We start from the raw sequence: 20,958 nt of genomic DNA on the forward strand, positions 1-20,958 counted from the left end.
AGCACTTGGGAGGCAGAGGCAGGCGGATTTCTGAGTTCGAGGCCAGCCTGGTCTACAGAGTGAGTTCCAAGACAGCCAGGGCTACACAGAGAAACCCTGTCTCGAAAAACCAAAAAAAAAAAAAAAAAAAAAAAGATAGCACAAGGTTGAAAGTACTGAAAATATAACTTTCTGATTACTTTATTCTACTATTGCCTATGTTCTTAGGGGTCCTTTACAGTTTTTCAAAGACATTTCATTGTTTTAATCATACATATGTTTGTGGGTCTGTGTATTGGTATGTGGGTATGTGAGCATGTATGCTGGTGTCCACAGAGACCATTGGTGTTGGAGACCTTGGAGCTAGAGTTACAGTCATTTGTGAGCAGCGTGGTCCAGGTGCTGGTTATCATTTGCACAAGACAATGGTAATTGCTATCAAGGTGGAACCTGAATGTGGTAGTTATGCAAAGGTAGGATTTTCCTTCATTTCCTCAGAGCTTACAGTGCCTACTATGTAAAACAAATTCCATGCCCAAGCCATTCTATTTCCTATGCCAGAATGTTATCTTAGGAATTTAGGAACTGTACAGGCAGAATTTAGGGACTGATACAAGCTGGAGTTATCACAGAGAAACGAGCTTCAGTTGAGAAAATGCCTCCATGAGATCCAGCTGTAAGGCATTTTCTCAATTAGTGATCATGGGGGGAGGGCCCAGCGCATTGTGGGTGGTGCCATCCCTGGCCTGGAAGTCTTGGTTTCTATTAAGAAAGCAAGCTGAGCAAGCCAGGGGAAGCAAGCCAGTAAGTAATATCCCTCCATGGCCTCTGCATCAGCTCCTGCTTCCTGACCTGTGTGAGTTTCAGTCCTGACTTCCTTTGGTAATGAACAGCAGTGTGAATGTGTAAGCTGAATAAACCATTTCCTCCCCAACCTGCTTCTTGGTCATGATGTTTGTGCAGGAATAGAAACTCTGACTAAGACAGAGACTTTTATGAAAAGCAATAATCATTTCATCAGGACCTATCACACCAGTTTCTTTGAAATTTTAGGTGAACAGATTCTAGTCAGCAGAACCTGGAACTTTCCTCCTACCTAGCTCAATGTCAGGTGGGCTATACTCCTTGATAAAAATGTCACTATTTGTAGTGGGGGTGTGATTATTAAGCAAAGAACATCTTACTTTCAAAGAAAATTAGAGCAAAATGGGTTTGTGAATCAGCATGCCCATGGCATTTATACATGTGTATTGATTTTTTTATCACAGGAATAAGCCTATGTGTTCATGGAGAAAAAGGTCTACCACTTGATATCTTCAGGCTGTAGCACCATAAGACACACACGAGAGAGAGAGAGAGAGAGAGAGAGAGAGAGAGAGAGAGAGAGAGAGAGAGAGAGAGAGACTTCTTTTTGGTTGTATCCAAGACTTCAACAGATTGAGCGATTCTCACCCACAGTAGGAGTGGAATCTTTATGGCGTTTACTGAGTAGGACTAACCTTCCAGACACCTTAATTGACACACCCAGAAATAATGTCTTACCAACTATTCAGACATTCCAGAGTACAATTTATATATGCTCCTTAATATTTAACATCATTCTTTTCCAAAATGAAGTCTTACTTGGGTATGTCTGATATCAGAGATAAGATAACAAATGGGTCCCAGATAAGGGAGGAAGAAATGGTTTCCTTTAGTTAGGCTGGACTCAGCTTGTGAGAAGTTGCATATATATATATATATGTTAAATAAGGAAAACCACAACACATGCCAATGACAGCTCACCAGAATCTATTCAAACTTCCAGATTATAAGTATATTATCCCCATTAAGGAAAAATGAAGATCTCAACATAATCGCCTTTCTACTGTACCAGCAAAAGCACATTTATTTTCTTTTAAGTAAACAGTATAGTTTCATCATTACAAAATTAGGCTTCAAGCCCAAGAACTATAGGTGATACATACCTCTCCTTAATTCTGCATGGTTACAACCGGATAGTTTTCTTTTTTATCCTTCCCCCATGTGTGTGTGTGTGTGTGTGTGTGTGTGTGTGTGTGTGTATGTATTTGTGCATGAATGCATATGTCCTGTGGCAGGCCTGTAAAGGTTGTAAAACAACTTGTGGAAATTATTTCTCTTTGTGTGTGTGTGTGTGTGTGTGTGTGTGTGTGTGTGTGTGAGAATTGAGCACTGAACCCAGTTCATCAGGCTTAGCAGAAAGCTTCTTTAAATTTTGAGCCACCTCACTGGCCCATATCTGAATCTGAATCCAATAAACAAAGCCATATATTTAACCAGTAAACTATATTTTTAAGGAAAAAAAGGAAAATAAAAAATTATTTAAAGTAGAAATATAGGTAGATACCCTCATTTTTGTTATTCAAAGGGCTATCTTTGACCATTCGACTTTCTTTCTCCATTACCTGTCATATGTCTCTGTCCTCGGTCATTAATTTCAGTTGTCACAGCTCTTTTCTTGATAGTCTGACTCTCATCACCTTTCCTAAAAAGTCTAAGCCCTAAGTAGCCTTGCCTGTTCAAGACTGAACAATCTTCAAAACACTCTTGGGTACTAGCCGTACTCCACAGAGGACACAACATACTATTAATAGCAGAAACCTAGCAGACTCAGACCTATTCTCATCATATATGGAGAATGTTAATTTTCCTTAGGAATTAAACACTCAGCCACATTTTGCAAGGTCTATGAATCTTTTACACTCCAGAAGTTAACAAAGGACTATGACATGAGCTGTGCTTATCTCATCCATCCCTGTATTTATCATCTAGTCAATGCAACCCTCACTATGCTTTGCACTGATTGCCTGTCATCAAGAGGTAAGAGTGGCTCCACCGCAGAGGCTGTTTTCCTGTCTGCAGAGAGAAGTCCATCCCCAGCCTCTTTGGCTATTCTGTAATATTCCCTTTTATCAACACTCTAAATATGATTGATTCCTGCTGGAGAGAGGAAATGTTTTGGGGAAGGAAAGACTTTCTATACCATCAAGTCAAATTATTTCAAATAGCTTTCTCTGTTTGCCACAGAGATCAGTCTCATCAAATCTTCCTCACTGCTTTCAGAGTCTACCATGTGGTCAGTGAGACCATGTGACAATAACTCCAACATTCTCCTAATGCATTAAAGCAGTATCTCCTCATGAAAAGTATAACTTGGACCCACATACACTTTTTGGAATCCTCAGATTAAGAATGTTGGCTAAACACAAGAATTAAGAATGCTGATTCTGAGAGAGCAGGGCTCTGAAGAAATGCAACAGAAGCAGGCATGTTCCCTCTAGAAGCATAATATGAGACCAGTCTGAGCTACTCCAGAAAATGTTACGACAATCAGAATCTGCTTCTAGAAGTAGACCATGAAGGTCACTGGGAGAAAGATCATATTAGTTATTTCTGCTATGACAACACACCTGATAACAGTAACTTAGGGAGGGAAAGAAAGGGGGTGTGGCATTTTGCTCATGGGTTTGAGGAGATGCATTCTACCCTGGAGGAGCAGGGAAAGCAGCAAACCATGAGGCATCATTGCACCTACGGTTGTGAAGCAGAGTGAGATGAACTCTGGTACGTAGGTAACTTTCTCTTGTTTCTTTTTTTTTCTTTAGTTTGCAATCTCTATTCATAGGATGATGTTGCCTTTATTCAGGGTAGGCCTTCCTTCAGTTAAATCTCTCAGGAAAAGCCCTCAAAGACTTGCCTTTGTCTCCTGGATAATTCTAAATCCAGCTAAGGTGATGATGATTTACTATCACTGAGATGATAGAAGCCTTTGTTGATTTTACTGAACCTCAGCAAGTCTTGCTCAGTATCTAGTTTTGGCAAATCCAAAGTCAAGGCAGTTTCCCTAAACTACTATGAAGGCAAAAGTGTCCCTGTCTCACCTTCTCAAGTAATTAAAGCTGAGATAGGACCAACTTGGTTCAAAGCACCAACCACATTTGCAGGAAAGTATCGAGAATGGCTGTCACTGAGTTTTTGTAGCTTCTAAGAGTTTAGGATTTCAGTGTATAATGATATTTTTATTATGTCCGAATAAACTAGGAAAATTCCAGCAAAGATATATATGTGCATAATGTACATGTATTTGAAATACAGAAACTAGTGGAAATAAGTCATACATAAATATGTTTGAAAACTCTTTATCAAAAGCATACCCTTCAATGGCCCAAGGACCTGCATCCAATTTTTGCAATTCCACTAACTTCCAGTAAAACTACCCTGAGACCAATCCTGTAACACTTGAGACTTCAGAGACATTTGAGACCCAAACTCTACCATTGCTATGAACATGCTGTGCTAGAAACATAGACAGAATTTATTGAATAAAAAATAGAGTTACAGGTTATATTGGTTGTGTAGGTTGTGGTTTTTCAAATAGTCTCTACTTCTCTTGAGAACTGGCATGTGTGTGTGTGTGTGTGTGTGTGCATGTGTCTGTGTTACAAATGGCTAAGTTCAAATATGCTTTATACTAGAGGCAGAGGTAATACAGTGCAAAGAGAGTTGCTCAACATAGCTGCTTAAACAAGACCTGAACAATAACAATAGTTGACATGACAACATTGATGGGGAAACTTGCACAAGACCCACCCCTGAAGAGCTACAGGCAATTAATGAATGCTGAGAGAGGAATACTTAGTCTTCCCCAGGGATGAGTCCCCTTATTGGTTACTCAATACCAAGTGGTCAGTCTTAAAAACTACTTATATTCAAATAACACTAAACAAACTCAGACGGATATATATATATATATATATATATATATATATATATATATATATATGAAACAATGATAATTAAAGAAAAAGAAGCCATGAATAAGAGAGGGATGGGAAAGAGTATGGGGGCATGGAAGGGAAAAGGGAAAGAATATATATTTTAGTTAAAAATATAATTAATTTTGAAAAATAGGTGTGATATTAACAAACTCAGTTGGAGAGCTGCTGAGCCCCAGAGTTACAGGGTCAAGCTGAATATCTGAGTTCTGAATCTTTGGACATGAGACACTGGATTGGCAATTTTGTATCAAGCAATGGAGACTAGAGCTGGGCTAAACTCCATGGGATGGTCATGAGTTCTCTGCTGGGATCCCTTGAACTGTTGCACTGGGTAGTTCAATAATAGGTAGGTCAGTAGAGCCGTAGCCACCTCAGAGCTATGTTTTCTCCATGGTTCAGGTAAGGGTACTGTACCCTTCATTGAGCTGGTACATTCCATAAGTTCTTAGACCTGGCTTCTGGTTTTGTGGCTTCTCTGATATGGTTTTAATGTACTCATGTGCCCACATGTTTCTGGCTTATTTTGATAAACATGTAGGGTGTATACCTTTTGCTTTCAGGGACACATTGTAAGTTTGAGTCATATGGGTGTTGCTGGACAGATGGTAGTATCTACATCTAACAGATAGAGTTCTCCTGGTTCTAGAGTTCTACTTAAAATGGAGCCAGATGTTGCTGTGTAAAATGGTATCTCCAAGACAAGACCCTGCCTGAAGCCACAGGTTTCAACAGCTGAGGCAGTGCACAGCCTGGAGCTCACAGTCACATATGTTCACATCACAGGATTTGTTAAGCTCTCAGGGACAATTTATACCCTAGGCTCAGAAGTAGGCAAGTTGTTCTGGGTGAATCACTGTCTTAAATATGTTGAACTGAAGTCAGGCAGGGTCACACATGCCTGGACTCTGAGCACCTGGGAGGCTGATGCTGAATGCCATCCTAAAGAGTGTGACCTAGAGTCAAAAAAAAAAGTATTGAATTGATGAGACCTTTTAAAGTATCATTGAAGAAAGGTTTACAGCTATTTGAGGACTGACTTATGGGGGGTGGGGAGAAAGGCAAGTATGTCAGAGAAAAAATATTTACATCTACAACTTTCTCTATGACAGTTGATTTATATTGTATTTAATGTACCATAAGCCACAATGTCACTATTTCATATGGATCTCTACCTGTAAGCCTCAAAATAGCCAAATGCGGTAGCTATTTTGTAATCATTGGTGCTATTTTATTCTTGTAGAATAGAAGCAGAGAGGGGTTAGGTCATTTACACCATGTTCTACAGTATTAGAGCAGGAACTGAGTTTGGGTAATCTCCTCTATCTGGGCTCCTAACATGCTATGCTATGAGCGTTTGTGCAGTAATATGATATTGCAGGTTTATAACACTATTAATAGGCCCAGATTCAATTTTACTACAGAAAGTACTGATAGAACCATCAACCAATCATTCCTTATCCTATTCTCTCTCTAATTATATGAATAGAAAATTAGGCAAATGTCAGATAATTATATAAACTGTTGTATGCACTGACCCTGTCTTAGGGACTTTTGAAACCAATTTATTTAATCTTTCATCAATCCTGTGAGGCAGACACTGTCATCATCCCCATCTATATAACCAGGCATAGGCAGGCTAGGAACAATACCTCCACAGACAGCACAATGAGGCAGGCTCTGAACCTGGACAACCTCTACTGCTCTGCTACCAAGCCTCTTTCTCTGATGAGTTTGGAAAGAAAATGGCTGTAGAAATTTTGTTGTTGTTTCAGTTTTATCATTACACTCCTCCTAAGATTGGCATGGGAAATAAATTGCCAATATGTGGAACACGCTTTAGAACAAAGCCTGACATTCCACAAGGGCGGTGTGAACTGAGCAGCATGGTTTTGCAATTTTAAACAGTCCATCTGGCTTATTTCACAAGCCTGTCCTCATAAGCCCTATTTGAAAAACAAAGAATCAGGACATTTTTCCTCTGGGGTCCCAAATAATTGAGGCCACACTAGCACACTAACTCACCCAAAGCAGGAAGGCATGCCCACTTTTCCTCTTTTTTTTTTCTTCTCCAAATATTTTGTTGGGGATCATATGGAATCATGCGTTTTGCTAACTCCTGGGAAGGTCACTGAATGAAGCACATGCCTCCAGTAGAGTGGAACAGTGACTAACTCAGGGCATAGATCTCTGCATGCTGATCTAGGCATGCAGTTTACAACCTGTTAACCACTCAGAGCAGCCACTGATATCCACTGCCATGACTCCAAGCTCTCAAGAGTCCTATCTGACCACCTTATTCAGATGGAGCAAGACCACTTGTGGTGGTTTGAATATACTTGCCCCAGGGAGGGGCACTATTTGGAGGAGTGACTTTGTTGGAGTAGCTGTGGCCTTGTTGGAGGAAGTGTGTCAATGTGCCCATGGGCTTTAAGACCATGAACCTGTAAATGTGAAGCCTAGATTGCCTTGCAGATCCCACAATGTTGGAGATGCCAGTCATGTGATATCTGCCAACAAAAACTGCTAACCGGGTGTGGAACCAACTCAAGAGAGGGAAATTTGTTACAGTCAACAAAACTTAAAGGAATTGAAGATCTGAAGAGTATTTTGACATTAGACACAGAGATGTAGAGTTTGGAGTTTGGCCAGCTGGTTTTCAGTCTTGCTTCACTCCCATTATACTCTCCTGCCTCCCTTTTGGAAAGGTTATGTATATTCTGTGCCATTGTATATTGGAAATGCGTGATATGCTTTGCAATTTTTGTTTTATAGGGGGTTATAGTTAAGAGATTGACCTGAGTCTCAGAAGACACTTTGAACTTTGAACTTTTACACATGGTTGAGACTGTTATAGACTATGATGACTTTTGAAGTTGAACTGAATGCATTTATTTTTTATTTTTTATTGGATAATATATTTACATTTCAGATTTTATCCCCTTACCCCATTCCCTCCACCACTCAGGAACTTCCTATCCCATCCCCCCTCCTCATGCTTCTATGAGGATGTGATCCCACATACCACCCCAATCCTACCTCCCCACCCTCGAATTCTCCGCCCCCCCCAACTTGGTGTTCAGCCTTTATGGGACCAAGGATCTCCTCTCCCACCTATGCCCGACAAGGCCATCCTCCTCTGCATATACAGCTGGAGTCATGGGTCCCTCCCTATGTGCTCCCAGGCTGGTGGTTTAGACCTTGGGAACCTCTGTTTGGTTGGTATTATTGCTCTCCTCATGGGGCCACAAACCCTTTCAGCTCCTTCAGTCTTCTTCATTGAGAAACCCTTGATCAGATCAGTGGTTAGCTGTGAGCATCTGCCTCTGAATTTGTCAGACTCTGGCAGACCTCTAAGGAGGCAGCTATATTAGGCTCTTGTCAGCATGCACTTCCTGACAACCACATCAGTGTCAACCTTTGGTGACTGCACATGGGATGGATACCCAGGTGGAACGGTCTCCAGATGGCCCCTCCTTGAGTTTCTGTCCCACACTTTGTCTCTATATTTGCTCCCTTGAGTATTTTGTTACTCCTTCTAAGTAGGACGAGGCATCCACACTTGGTCTTCCTTCTTCATGAGCTTCATGTGGTCTGCGAGTTGAATCTTGGCTATTTCAAGCTTTTGGGCTAGTATCTGCTTGTCAGTGAGTAGATACCATGTGTGTTCTTTTGTGATTGGATTACCTCACTCAGGATGGTATTTTCTAGTTCCATTCATTTACCTAAGAATTTTTCGTATTCATTATTTTTAATAGCAGAGTAATACTCCATTGTGTAAGTGTACCACATTATTTTGTATCCATTTCTCTGTTGAAGGACATCTGGGTTCTCTGGCTATTATAAATAAGGCTGCTATGAACATAGTGGAGAATATGTCCTTGTTACATGTTGGAGCATCTTCTGGGTATATGCCCAGGAGTGGTATAGCTGGATCCTTGGGTAATGTTATGTCCAATTTTCTGAGGAACCACCAGACTGATTTCCAGAGTGGTTGTACCAGCTTGCAAACCCACCAACAATGGAGGAGTGTTCCTCTTTCTCCACATCCTTGCCAGCATCTACTATCACCTGAGTTTTTTATCTTAGCCATTCTGACTGGTGTGAGGTGGTATCTCAGGGTTGTTTTGATTTGCATTTCCCTGATAACTAAGGAAGTTGAGCATTTCTTAAGGTGCTTCTCGGCCATTCGAGTTTTCTCAGTTGAAAATTCTTTGTTTAGCTCTATACTCCATTTTAATAGGGTTATTTGGTTGTCTGGAGTCTATTTTTCTTGAGTTCTTTGTATACATTGGATATTAGCCCTCTATCAGATGTAGGATTGGTAATGATCTTTTCCCAATCTGTTGGTCGCCATTTTGTCCTATTGGCAGTGTCCTTTGTGTTACAGAAGCTTTGCAATTTTATGAGGTCCCATTTGTCAATTCTTGATCTTAGAGCATAAGCCACTGGTGTTCTGTTCAGGAACTTTTCCCCTGTGCCTAGGTATTCGAGGGTCTTCCCCAACTTCTCTTCTATTAGTTTCAGTGTATCTGCTTATAAATGAAGGTCCTTTATCCATTTGGACTTGAGCTTTGTACAAGGGGTTAAGAATGGATTAATTTGTATTCTTCTACATGCTGACCTCCAGTTGAGCTAGCAGCATTTGTTGAAAATGCTGCCCTTTTTCCACTGGATGGTTTTAGCTCCTTTGTCAAAGATCAAGTGACCATAGGTGTGTGGGTTCATTTCTGGATCTTCAATTCTATTCTGGAAGTTTATCTTCCTGCCTGTCTCTGTACCAATACCATGCAATTTTTATCATTATTGCTCTGTAGTACAGTTTGAGGTCAGGGATGGTGATTCCCCCAGAAGTTCTTTTATTATTGAGAGTAGTTCTCACTATTTTGGTTTTTTTTTGTTGTTGTTGTTATTCCAAATGAATTTGCAAATTGCTCTTTCTATCTCTATGAAGAATTGATTTGGAATTTTGATGGGGATTGCATTGAATCTGTAGATTGCTTTCAGCAAGCCGGCCATCTTTACTAAATTAATCCTGCCAATCCAGGAGCATGGGAGATATTTCCATCTTTTGAGATCTTCAATTTCTTTCTTCAGAGTCTTGAAGTTCTTGTCATACAGATCTTTCACTTGCTTGGTTAGATTCACTCCAAGATATTTAATAATGACAAAACAATGCAAAGCCCACATACATGTGGAAACTGAACCATGCTCTACTTGTTCAAGGAAGAATAAAAAAAGAAATTAAAGACTTTTTAGAATTTAATGAAAATGAGGACACATCATACCTAAACTTGTGGGACTCCATCAAAGCAGTACTAAGAGGAAAACTCATAGCTCTAAGTGCCTACAAAAAGAAACTGGAGAGAGCATACACTATCGCTTCCTGAAAGCCTTAGAACAAAAAGAAGCAAATACACCCAAGAGGAGTAGATGGCAGGAAATAATTAAACTTAGGGCTGAAATCAACCAAGTAGAAACAGAAAGAACTATACAAAATATCAACAAAATCAGGAGCTAGTTCTTTGAGAAAATCAACAAGATAGATAAACCCTTAGCCAGATTAACCAAAGGGCACAGAGACAGTATCCAAATTAATAAAATCAGAACTGAAAAGGGAGACAAACAACAGAAACTGAGGAAATTAAAAAAAATCATCAGATCCTACTGCAAAGGCCTATACTCAACAAAACTGGAAAATCTGGATGAAATGGACAATTTTCTAGACAGATACCAGGTACCAAAATTAAATCAGGAGCAGATATACCATCTAAACAGTCCCACAGCCCCTAAAGAAATAGAAGCAGTCATTAAAAGTCTCCCCACCAAACAAAGTCCGGGACCAGATGGTTTTAGTGCAGAATTCTATCAGACCTTCAAGGAAGACCTAATACCAATTCTCTTCAAACTATTCCACAGAATAGAAACAGAAAGAACACTACCCAATTCATTTTATGAAGCTACAATTATGCTCATACCTAAACCTCACAAAGACCCAACAAAGAAAGAAAACTACAGACCAGTCTCTCTTATGAATGTTGATGCAAAAATACTCAATAAAATTCTTGCAAACTGCATCCAACAACACACCAAAATAATCATCCATCATGATCAAGTAGGCTTTATCCCAGGAATGCAGGGATGGTTCAATATTCGAAAATCCATCAATATGATCCACTATATTAACAAACTCAAAGAAAAAACCACATGATCATCTCACTAGATAGTGAGAAAGCATTTGACAAAATTCAACATCCCTTCATGTTAAAAGTCTTGGAAAGATTAGGAATTCAAGGTCCATATCTAAACATAGTAAAAGCAATATACAGCAAGCCAGTAGCCAACATCAAACTAAATGGAGAGAAACTTGAAGCAATCCCACTAAGATCAGGGACTAGACAAGGCTGCCCACTCTCACCATTACCTATTCAATATAGTACTGGAAGTCCTAGCCAGAGCAATTAGACAACAAAAGGAAGTTAAAGGGATACAAATAGGAAAGGAAGAAGTCAAAATTTCACTATTTGCAGATGATATGATAGTATACTTAAGTGACCCTAAAACCTCCAGCAGAGAACTCCTAAACCTGATAAGCAACTTCAGCAAAGTGGCTGGATATAAAATCAATTCAAACAAATCAGTAGCCTTCCTCTACTCAAAGGATAAACAGGCTGAGAAAGAAATTAGGTAAATGACACCCTCCACAATAGTCACAAATATTATAAAATATCTTGGAGTGAATCTAACCAAGCAAGTGAAAGAACTGAATGCATTTCTGCATTATGATATGGCTCCAAGTCTATTGGAGCCAGAGAGTAGAATGTAATAGTTTGAATGAAAACGATCCTGATAGGCTGGTAGGAAGTGGCACTGTTCGGAGGTGTTCCCTTGTTGGAGTGAATATGGCCTGTGGAGGAGTTGTGTCACTGACGGTGGGCTTTGAGGTTTCAAATGTTCAAGCCAGGCCCAGCGTAACTCTTTCTCTTTTGACTTTCTACCAGTCTGGATGTAGAACTCTCAACTACCTCTCCAGCATCATGTCTGCCTACATACTGTCAACATTGCTCCTCAGTATGACAATAATGGACTAAATCTCTTAATTGTGTGAGCTAGCCCCAATTAATGCTTTCCTTGATAAGAGTTGCTGTGGTCATGGTGTCTCTTCACAGCAATAGTCATGGCAATGACTAAGACAAGAGACTTAAAATGACAGAAAAATACCAAGAAATACTATATGAGTAAAGCTCCATGGTACCAGTCTGAGCAATGTTACTTCATGTGTAAAACCCAAACCACAGGTAAAATCAGCAGAAGTAATAGATATGACTCCAGCCAACTATGAAACCAAAGAAACCATGAACAGAGCAAAGAGGTAACTCATAGAATGGGAAAAAATACCTGTGAGCCATACATCTAATAAGAAACAAATATCTAAACAAATCAGGAATAAAAACAACCCATAGCAAAACAATGAATAAAAGTCTAAACAAAAGAGCCATCTAAAATCTCAACTTATGAATGAGAAAAGATTATAAGTTGACATTTCTCAAAAGAGGACATACAAATATCCAATAAGCATGTGAACAGATGCCTAGTGTCAGTAACCAGCAGGGAGATTCAAATTATAACCACAGTAAAAGGCCAGCTCACATCTGTTAGAGTGGATATTATAAAACAGATGACAAAGCTAAGTGCTGCTATGTTTTGAATGTAAAAATGCCCCAGGGGTAGGTGACAGGCACATCACTGCTAGAAGACTGTCTTTGGACAGATGATTGGATGGTGTAATGGTTATTCCTGGTTGTCAACTTGACTATATCTGGAATGAACTACAATCCAGAATTGGAGGGCTCACCTGTGATCCAGATCTTAAGGCTGGAAGACACAAATTTCTAACCTGGATCTTGGCATAGAGATCTTAGAAGCATAGTGGCATGAAAAGCTTAGGCCCAGGCAAGATAGTATACACCTTTAATTCCAGGAGTCTGAGGCAAGGAGATCTCTTGCCTCAGAGTTCAAGGTCAGCCTGGGACAAAACAAGTCCCAGATCCAAGTGTGGTGATACACACCTTTAATCTGGGCCACACCTTCTGCTGGAGACCTACATGAGGAAATTGGAAGAAGGAAGATTCAGTCTTGTTTGCTGCTTGCACTTACTTGCCAGCACATCTGTTGGAATCTACTTCTACAGAAGACAAGCTGAAACAACTAGCCTCATGGGACTGGGCAATTACTAGATTCTTAGACTTCCTATTCACAGCTGCCCATTGTTGGGGTAGTTGGACTACAGACTGTAAGTCATCACAATAAATTCCTTCAATATAGAGAGACATCCCATAAATTCTGTGACTCTAGAGAACCCTGACTAATACAGATGGTGAGGTATGACCTCATCAGTGACCTAACACATGGGGAAGTTCACAGATAAATGCTGGGACCTCATGGGAGGAAATAGGACATGGGTTTTACCTTTGAAGTATGTGTCTGCTGATGGACCCTCCTCTCTTTCTCTGCTTCATAGCTGTCATGAGAGCAGCTTTTCTCTATTATTTCCTTTCACTCCATGCTCTGCTTCACTATGGCCCCAGAAACATCAATTGTCTTATTGTTCAGATGCTGTGAAGAGACACCATGAACAAGGCAACTCTTATAAAAGAAACATTTCACTGGAGGCTTGCTTACAGTTTCAGAGTCTTAGTCCCTTATCATCATAGCAGTAGCTGGGACCTATATCCTGGTCCACAGGCAAGAGAAAGAGAAAAGGAGAGAAAGAGAGAGAGAGAGAGAGAATATGACTCTCACTTGGCATGAGCATTTGAGCCTCCCAGTGACATACTTCCTCAAGCTACACTTCCTAATCCTTTTGAATAGTGCCACAACCTGGTGACTAAGCATTCCAATCTATGAGGTTATTGGTACAATTCTCATTCAAACCACCACAAATATCATAAAGCACAAAGAGAAAATGATTATGTGCTATAAAGATGTTTAAATCAAGGTATACAAAGTATGGTAAACAAAGAAGAAATGGAAAAGATTTTGCAAATTTTTAACAAAATGATATCGTTAATATAGTAAAAATTTTATAGATCAGCATTGAAAAACATAAGTAGAAAATATTTAAAAGACAGAATGACAGAAATAAGTCAATAATCCTATGAAAAAAACTGCTTCTCACCTATAAGAAAATGAAATGGAAATTATATAACACATTACCAAAGAATTATTTTATCATAATGAATATTGTTAATAAATATTTATTTAAGATGTATAGTGATGTATTCTTGGTGGGAGTAAAAACCATTCAAGCTTGTTTAAATGTAAATTGTTTTATTTTCATATGACTAAAGAAAACATTGCATATATAGATTTGGTAGTTTGAGTAAAAATGGTCTCCAAAGGCCCATAGGGAGTGGCATTATTTGAAAGGATTATGATGTGTGACCTTGTTGAAGTAGGTGTGGCCTTATTGGAGTAAGTATGTCACTGTGTGAGGGCTTTGAGGTTTCAGAAGCCCAAATCAGATCCTGTGGCCCACCCTCTCTTCCTGCTGTCTGCCAATCCAGATGTAGAATGATGGATCTACAACACCTTGTCATATCTTGCATATTCCCATGCTTCTCACCATGATGATGATGGGCTGATTACATTTCTGAAACTGTAAGCCAGCCCCACTTAAATGTTTTCCTTATTAAGAGCTGCCATGGATATGGTGTCTCTTCACAGCATTAGAAACCTTAAGATGGAGGCAATGGAGTATTTCTCATGCATAAAGAAGAGCAAAATGTTGTCATCTATAGGAGAATGAATAGACTAAATATCATCACATGAAGCAAAACAAACACAGAAAGACAAACACCACATATTTGCTATCATATGTGGAATGCAGATTTTTAAAGTCATGAATGAAGAAAGGGGGAGGGTGCTAGTAAAAGGGAGCGAGAGCAGCGGAAGGCAGGGGACAAGAAAAATAGGAGACAAGACAAGGAGGAAGTGAATATGATCAAAATATATTAAATATGTACATGAAAATCTCATAATAGATGTCAAACTAATATACACTAAAATTTTTTGAGTAGAAAGCTATCAAGGACTTTCCATTCTCTGTGAGCTAGAAATTCAACTTAGCAGTTCATAAGAAGATGTGAAAACAATCCACATGCAGGTCTGGTCATTGACTGAATTATGCTTCATGCATCAGATGGAAAACTGTACCAAATGGCCCTGAACAATACAATGTCATACTGACACTGAATGACAGAAAGGGATGCTAGGGATACTAGCTTGGGCTTCTCATCTCAGCACTTGTGAAGATGAGGCTAGAGGACTCTCAGAGGTTTGAGGGCACCTAGGCTAGAAACTGAGTTCCTGATCACCAGAGCTACAAAGTAAGACTCAGCCAAATGGAAAGATATAAAATCTATAAAACTGTCAGACGTGATACATGAACAAAGCCGTTCATGTATCAAAGGGGAGAATTCTGAGGTCTTCTGAGCAAACACCAAGGAAATGAGGCAAAAGTCTTGTAACCTCTGTTTCTTCAGGACATGGGTTATTGTGGAATGAGCTTCTGTGCCCCTCCCAGCTGTTATAAACAGGAGTTTACTTTAGATCATCCATCATCTTACCCATTATTATTCAGAGTGATGTTTCCAAGCACCAGTTGTCCTCATGATTACATTTAACCTAAACTCATGTGATCTTGTCCTGTGACTGTACACAACTTGAACTCAAGTGAACTTTACTCATATGACTTTGACTAACTCTCAGGATACAAATAGTCTTATGCCTTGAGTAAAGATGGCTATCACATGAGATTTTAGTCTGCCTTATTTTGGGGGCTCTACTCTTCCAGGTTCACTCCACCAACTAGGATAGTAACATAAAACTATATCAATTGTGATATCATTTTTGTTTACAACTACTGTGTACATGAAGATGGTGTACCTAATTCTAAGTGTTGGGTGTGTTGGAGTGGTGAACAAAGAGGTTCTTAAGTTGTTGTTGTTTTTAATCCTCTATGCAATATTAGTCAGCTAAACTTCTGGAGGCTGGCACAATGCCTTACCAGCATATTTTTGCTTTTCTTTAGTGTCTGGCATGAAGAATGTCCACAACACAATGAAACTGTAGAATTAATTACTGAGCACACACAAACATTAGCCATGTTTTAAAGAAAAGAAAGAAATCAAGGCAAAAAAATGACTAGGATTTTCAATAAAAAATATTAGCAATTTAACTACCTAGAATTACATCTTTGAAATTACGTTTAAGAAATAGGACACTGGAACGTGCTAATTATACAGTAAGGGAAAACAGGACATAGAACTGTACATGTAAACATAGTCTCTGTACATGGAAGAAAGCATACAAAAAGACAAAATAGAAGATTATGAACAGTGGTTGTTCCTGGATGCTTGGAATTATTTGTTATTTTCTTTCTAAATAGCCTATAGTACAAATATATTGCTCATACAGTTATAAGATGTTTAGGTTAAACATTTAAAAGATAAAATACTATAAATAAGGGGCAGAAGATTATGTACATAGCAGCATCCTCCTGGGCTTCAAATACCTAGGGCTTTGGCTCTTCTGAACTCCAATAAGGGACCGGGCTCTTCTGGAAAACCGGAAATTAGAGGATATTGCTGGAGTCTGTTTCGTAGGGTTGTTATCAGGGTTTGTTTTGTTTTGTGTAAATCAGCAAACATTTATAAAGCACCTGAAACAAGCCAGCCAATAATAAAGACTACAGAAGGGTTGTTTATTGTGGTAGTTTGAATGACAACTGCCCACAAAAGCTCATATGTTTGAATGCTTGGTCCCCAGTTAATCAACAGTTTTTGGAAGGATTAAGAGGTGTGGCCTTGTGAGGCAGGTGTGGCACTTGGGGGGTGGGCCTTGATGTATCAAAAGCCCCTCCCCCCCCAGGCCCAGTCTCTGTCTCTGTCTCTGTCTCTCTCTGTCTCTCTCTCTGTCTCTCTCTCTGTCTCTCTCTCTGTCTCTCTCTCTGTCTCTCTCTCTCTCTCTCTCTCTCTCTCTCTCTCTCTCTCTCTCTCTCTCTAGATTGGAATGTAAGCTCTCACCTACTGCTCCAATACCATGCCTGCCTGAATGCAGACAGGCTTCTTCCCACTGTGATGTTCATGGACTAACCCTCTGAAACTGCAGGCAATCCCCCAATTATAATGCTTTTCTCTCCCAAATGCTGCAGCCTGTGAGGGGCTGGGACAGCCCTCCTGCTCTCACATCCTCAGGGATACCTCACCAGTGCCTTCACCATCAGGGCCAGCTCCACTATACTGCCCAGGTAAGGTGCAGGGCCCACAGTCCTGAGGGCTATAGCCAGTGATGAGTCAGGGCCAGCCCTCCTAGCTCCTGCAAATGTCATGGAGGGGAGAGGGAGGGCAATACCTGGGCACCCATGCCACTTCATGCCAGATGAGTGGTGGGGGCCAGCTCTCCTGCACTATTCCTTAGGGGAATAGCTCACCCACAGGCCTCAACCAGGGCTAGCCCTACTATGTTGCTCAGGTGAGGTGCAGGGCCTGCTCTCTGAAGTGTTTCAGCCAGCTAGGGGCAGGGCCAGCTTTCCTGGCTGTTGCGGATGATACAGGGGCAAGTGGAGAGAGCATCAACCCGGACCCATGCCACCTCACAGCAGACGAGTGCCAGGGCCAGCTCTCCTGTGCTCTCACTCTCGGGGATGGCTCAACTGCAACAACCACCACCAGGATCATCACTGCTGTGCTGTCCAGGTGAGCTTCAGGGCCCATTCTCCTGAGTGCTGCAGCTGGTGAGGGGCAGGGATAACTCTCCTAAACTCATGACCCTGTGGGGGGCAGCTTTCTCAACTATTGGAAGTGGGCATGGGAAATCACCTCTGTGCCCCTGCTGCCTCACGGGCAGACAAGGGGAGGGGTCAGCATTCCAACACTCCTGCCCTCAAGGCTGGCTCACCCATACCTCCATCACTGGGGTGAGCTCCACTGTGCTGCCTGCCTGGGGTGCAGGGCCCTGCGTTCCCCTCTGCTGCCCCTGGTAAGAGATGGGTCCAGCTCTCTAGAGTGCTGCATTCAGTGAGTGTCAGGACCAGCTCTGCACAGCACCTGGACATCCACATGGTCTCTAGTGGCTGCCCTAACCAGGGACATCCTCCTGTTCTCTGGTGGTAATATGAGCCACAGATGGCTCATAGTGACAGCTCTGTCTGGGACCTCACCATGGACCCAGGCAACAGGGCTGGCCACTCACAACAGGCTACTCCTCTCCACCCTGATCCTCCAGTTCCATCTCTCTTCATCATGCTCAAGCTGTTCCACTTCTCTTTCTCTCCCATCTGTCCACCTCATACTTGCACATTGTGGCAGCTCCCACTGCAAGCTACCCACATGGCTGGCTGGCCCCTGAGTGACATCCTCCATCCATCCTGCCTGGCATGGCAGCAAGTGGGTGCCTATAGCCCACCTGTTGTGTGCTGGAGGGCAGGTCTGCAGGTGGTATGTCCATCTGCAGATCTCTGTTTTCCTTCTCTCATGCTGTATTGCTTGGGTTTGATTTGATTTGATTTGATTTGATTTGATTTGATTTGATTTGATTTGATTTCATTTTCATGTCTCCTAGGCATAAGACAGCTTTGGCCACAGTGCCAGGCATCAAGCTAGGATGAACAAAGGACTGCCATCTGTTCTACCTCTGACTGCTATAGGAATAACACCAACACTAAGGTGTTTATGCACATTGCCAGAGGTTCATAAGAGTTCTTAAATCCACATTCCTCTGCTCCTTTGAGGAAGACATTGGAGGCTCAGAGTGATCTGCCATATTTTGATGAAGGAGTGTTAGTCGGTGCTCTGTAATTCTTAGAAAAAAACCCAAGATCCTACTAAGTTTAGGAAATAGAGAACCAAGAGCTAAAAGCGCAGGATTTGTCCTGGGTGCTGAGAAATTTCTACAGTGGGAGATATCCAGCTCAGAGGCTTCCTAAATACCATTCACCAAACCAAGATTCCAGATTGTAAAAGAGAAAGTTGGTAGTGACAGAGCTGGACTTCATCTTAGGTTGACATCAACACCACCATGGAATACCCTGGAGAGAGCCAGGCACAAGGCACTAGCATCCGTGGTATCTAGGAAAGAGATTTGTAGGGCTAGAGATTTTGGCTCTCTACCCTAAGCATGCCACACCCTGCGTAACAGGGTAGCAAGTAATTATTGAGTTTTGGACTAATTAAACTTAATTAAATGATTGAGCTTCATTAAACTGTAATCTAGGCTTTTGATTTCCCAGCTGTGGGCTTGGCTTGGGAGATTTGGGTTTTAATGACTGGGGGTGATATAGAAGTCTGCTTTGTTGTAGGCCAATAGGAAGAGTGATGGGTAAATTACTCAACTGCTCTACTTGGTTCGTTTTATTTTAGCCAAAGGCAATAATATGTTTTATTTGGTGGCCCATGATAGGGTTTTACTTTTCTTTGGAACCTCAGATTCATAGAGCAAAAGCAGTAACTTTTATTTACTGTTTGCCTCGGAACAGTTCTGATGCCTGTTTCTAGAACTTAGGTCTTTCTTCTTCCACATTGTTCTCACAGCTAGAATACTGGTCCAAGCATATGTACTGGCAGACCTCACCTCAACCAGATTCTCATCAAGATAGCCCTGCAGAGTTGGACAAGTTCTCTTTTGGACACTTGACAAGCCCATTTGTCATTCTCTATGTGGTACATCCAGATAAAACAAAGGCACCCAGAGCTGGGGTCTAGGGAGGCAGCTATGCCTCCATTTTACCTTCAGATGAAGACTCCGGGGACTGGTTGACTAGATGATGACTTATAATACAGCTCATCACATTCCTTTTCAGAAGAAAATACAAGTTCCCAGTGGGGAATGACCATGGGAGCTAGTCAATATCCATAGCCTACTTCCTGCATGGAAATCTTTAAGCAGCAGGAATTGGGTAAGTATACATTTTAAATAAGATGATTGTCTTGATGAGATTAGTGCTGGATTCTCTACAGTTTTGTCAGACAGACTGCTGTTTAGTTTTTCATTTTAGGCATAGTCTAAGACATGAATGAACTGAGAATCAAAATGTCCCCAAGATCAGAGTGGTAGTAATATATTCTTTATCCTTCTGTCTAGATTCCTTGGGACATCAACTGCTGAAATGTACAGCTCATACATACAGACTCACAATAGCCACTTGCCTTGTAGCTTTTAGTCACACCAGGTTCCCATTCCATGATGCACAGTGGGAATCCCTCTACATAGTCTGCTTTAGCCATAGTTCATTTTTTATTGATGGCAAAGGCATTTCTTTGTGATTGACAGGCATCCCCCTTTTCCCTACCCCTTTCCTGTGAGCAGGTTTGTAAGGAACCCTGCAGATACCTTCCTAAAGCTGCTGTCCTATTGATACAGGCTGGATGGCTTCCAAGGGTGCAGTTGTTGAATGGCCACCTGTATGTTGAGTCCAACAGATGCTGAGAGATCCCTTTCTCAAAGGATTTTAGTATATCACAGAGTGCCGGCCAAGTCTCCAGTTCCTCCTCCCCAGCCTCGAAGCACGTGATAAAGCCTTTTACTCATCCCAATGTGAAATGGAGAAAGTTTATTTATCTTTGCCTACTAGTGAACTTGAGCATTTTCTTGTATTCTTTGATGGTCATTTAAATTTATTCTGTGAATTATTTATTTCTTTTATCAACATCGAAGAGTTCATGTCATTGGTGAAAACCTTTTCACTTGAATTACTAATGTACTTTCCTTATGTTTACTTAGCCTATTGACTTCATTGTTGTTGTTGTTATTTGTAGACCAGGCTGGTCTTGAACTCACAAAGATTCATCTGCCTCTGCTTCCAGAGTGCTGGGACTAGAGGCATGCACCACCATGGCCAGCATGGTTTGTTTGGTTGGTTGGTTGGTTTAGTTTGGTTTTAAAATCAATCTAACTATATATTCTTTTATAGTTTCTAGTCCTAGTTTTAAGATGTCTGTCCCTGGGCCGGTAAGATGGCTCAGTGGGTAAAAGTGCTTGCTGTCCAAGTTTGATGACCTAAGTTGCATATCCAGCTTCTGTAGCAGAAGAACTGACTCCCAGAAGTGGGCTTTTGACCTCCATATATGTATGACCAGATGCACCCCCCCAAGATAATAAAAAAGAAAGTTCTTAAGCTAGGAAG

The 20,958-nt window shown here is 41.0% G+C and overlaps 1 non-coding gene across 1 annotated transcript; it reads right to left on the minus strand.

Annotated features, from left to right (window-relative positions):
• Positions 1 to 18,385: 18,385 nt before the first annotated feature.
• Positions 18,386 to 18,527, minus strand: LOC117717397 (small nucleolar RNA SNORA48). The gene has a single exon (XR_004607892.1). It is a non-coding gene; the product is annotated as a small nucleolar RNA SNORA48 (small nucleolar RNA).
• Positions 18,528 to 20,958: the final 2,431 nt, after the last annotated feature.

Source organism: Arvicanthis niloticus, chromosome 11 (genome assembly GCF_011762505.2).
Source record: "Arvicanthis niloticus isolate mArvNil1 chromosome 11, mArvNil1.pat.X, whole genome shotgun sequence".
NCBI classification, from domain to species: domain Eukaryota; kingdom Metazoa; phylum Chordata; class Mammalia; order Rodentia; family Muridae; genus Arvicanthis; species Arvicanthis niloticus.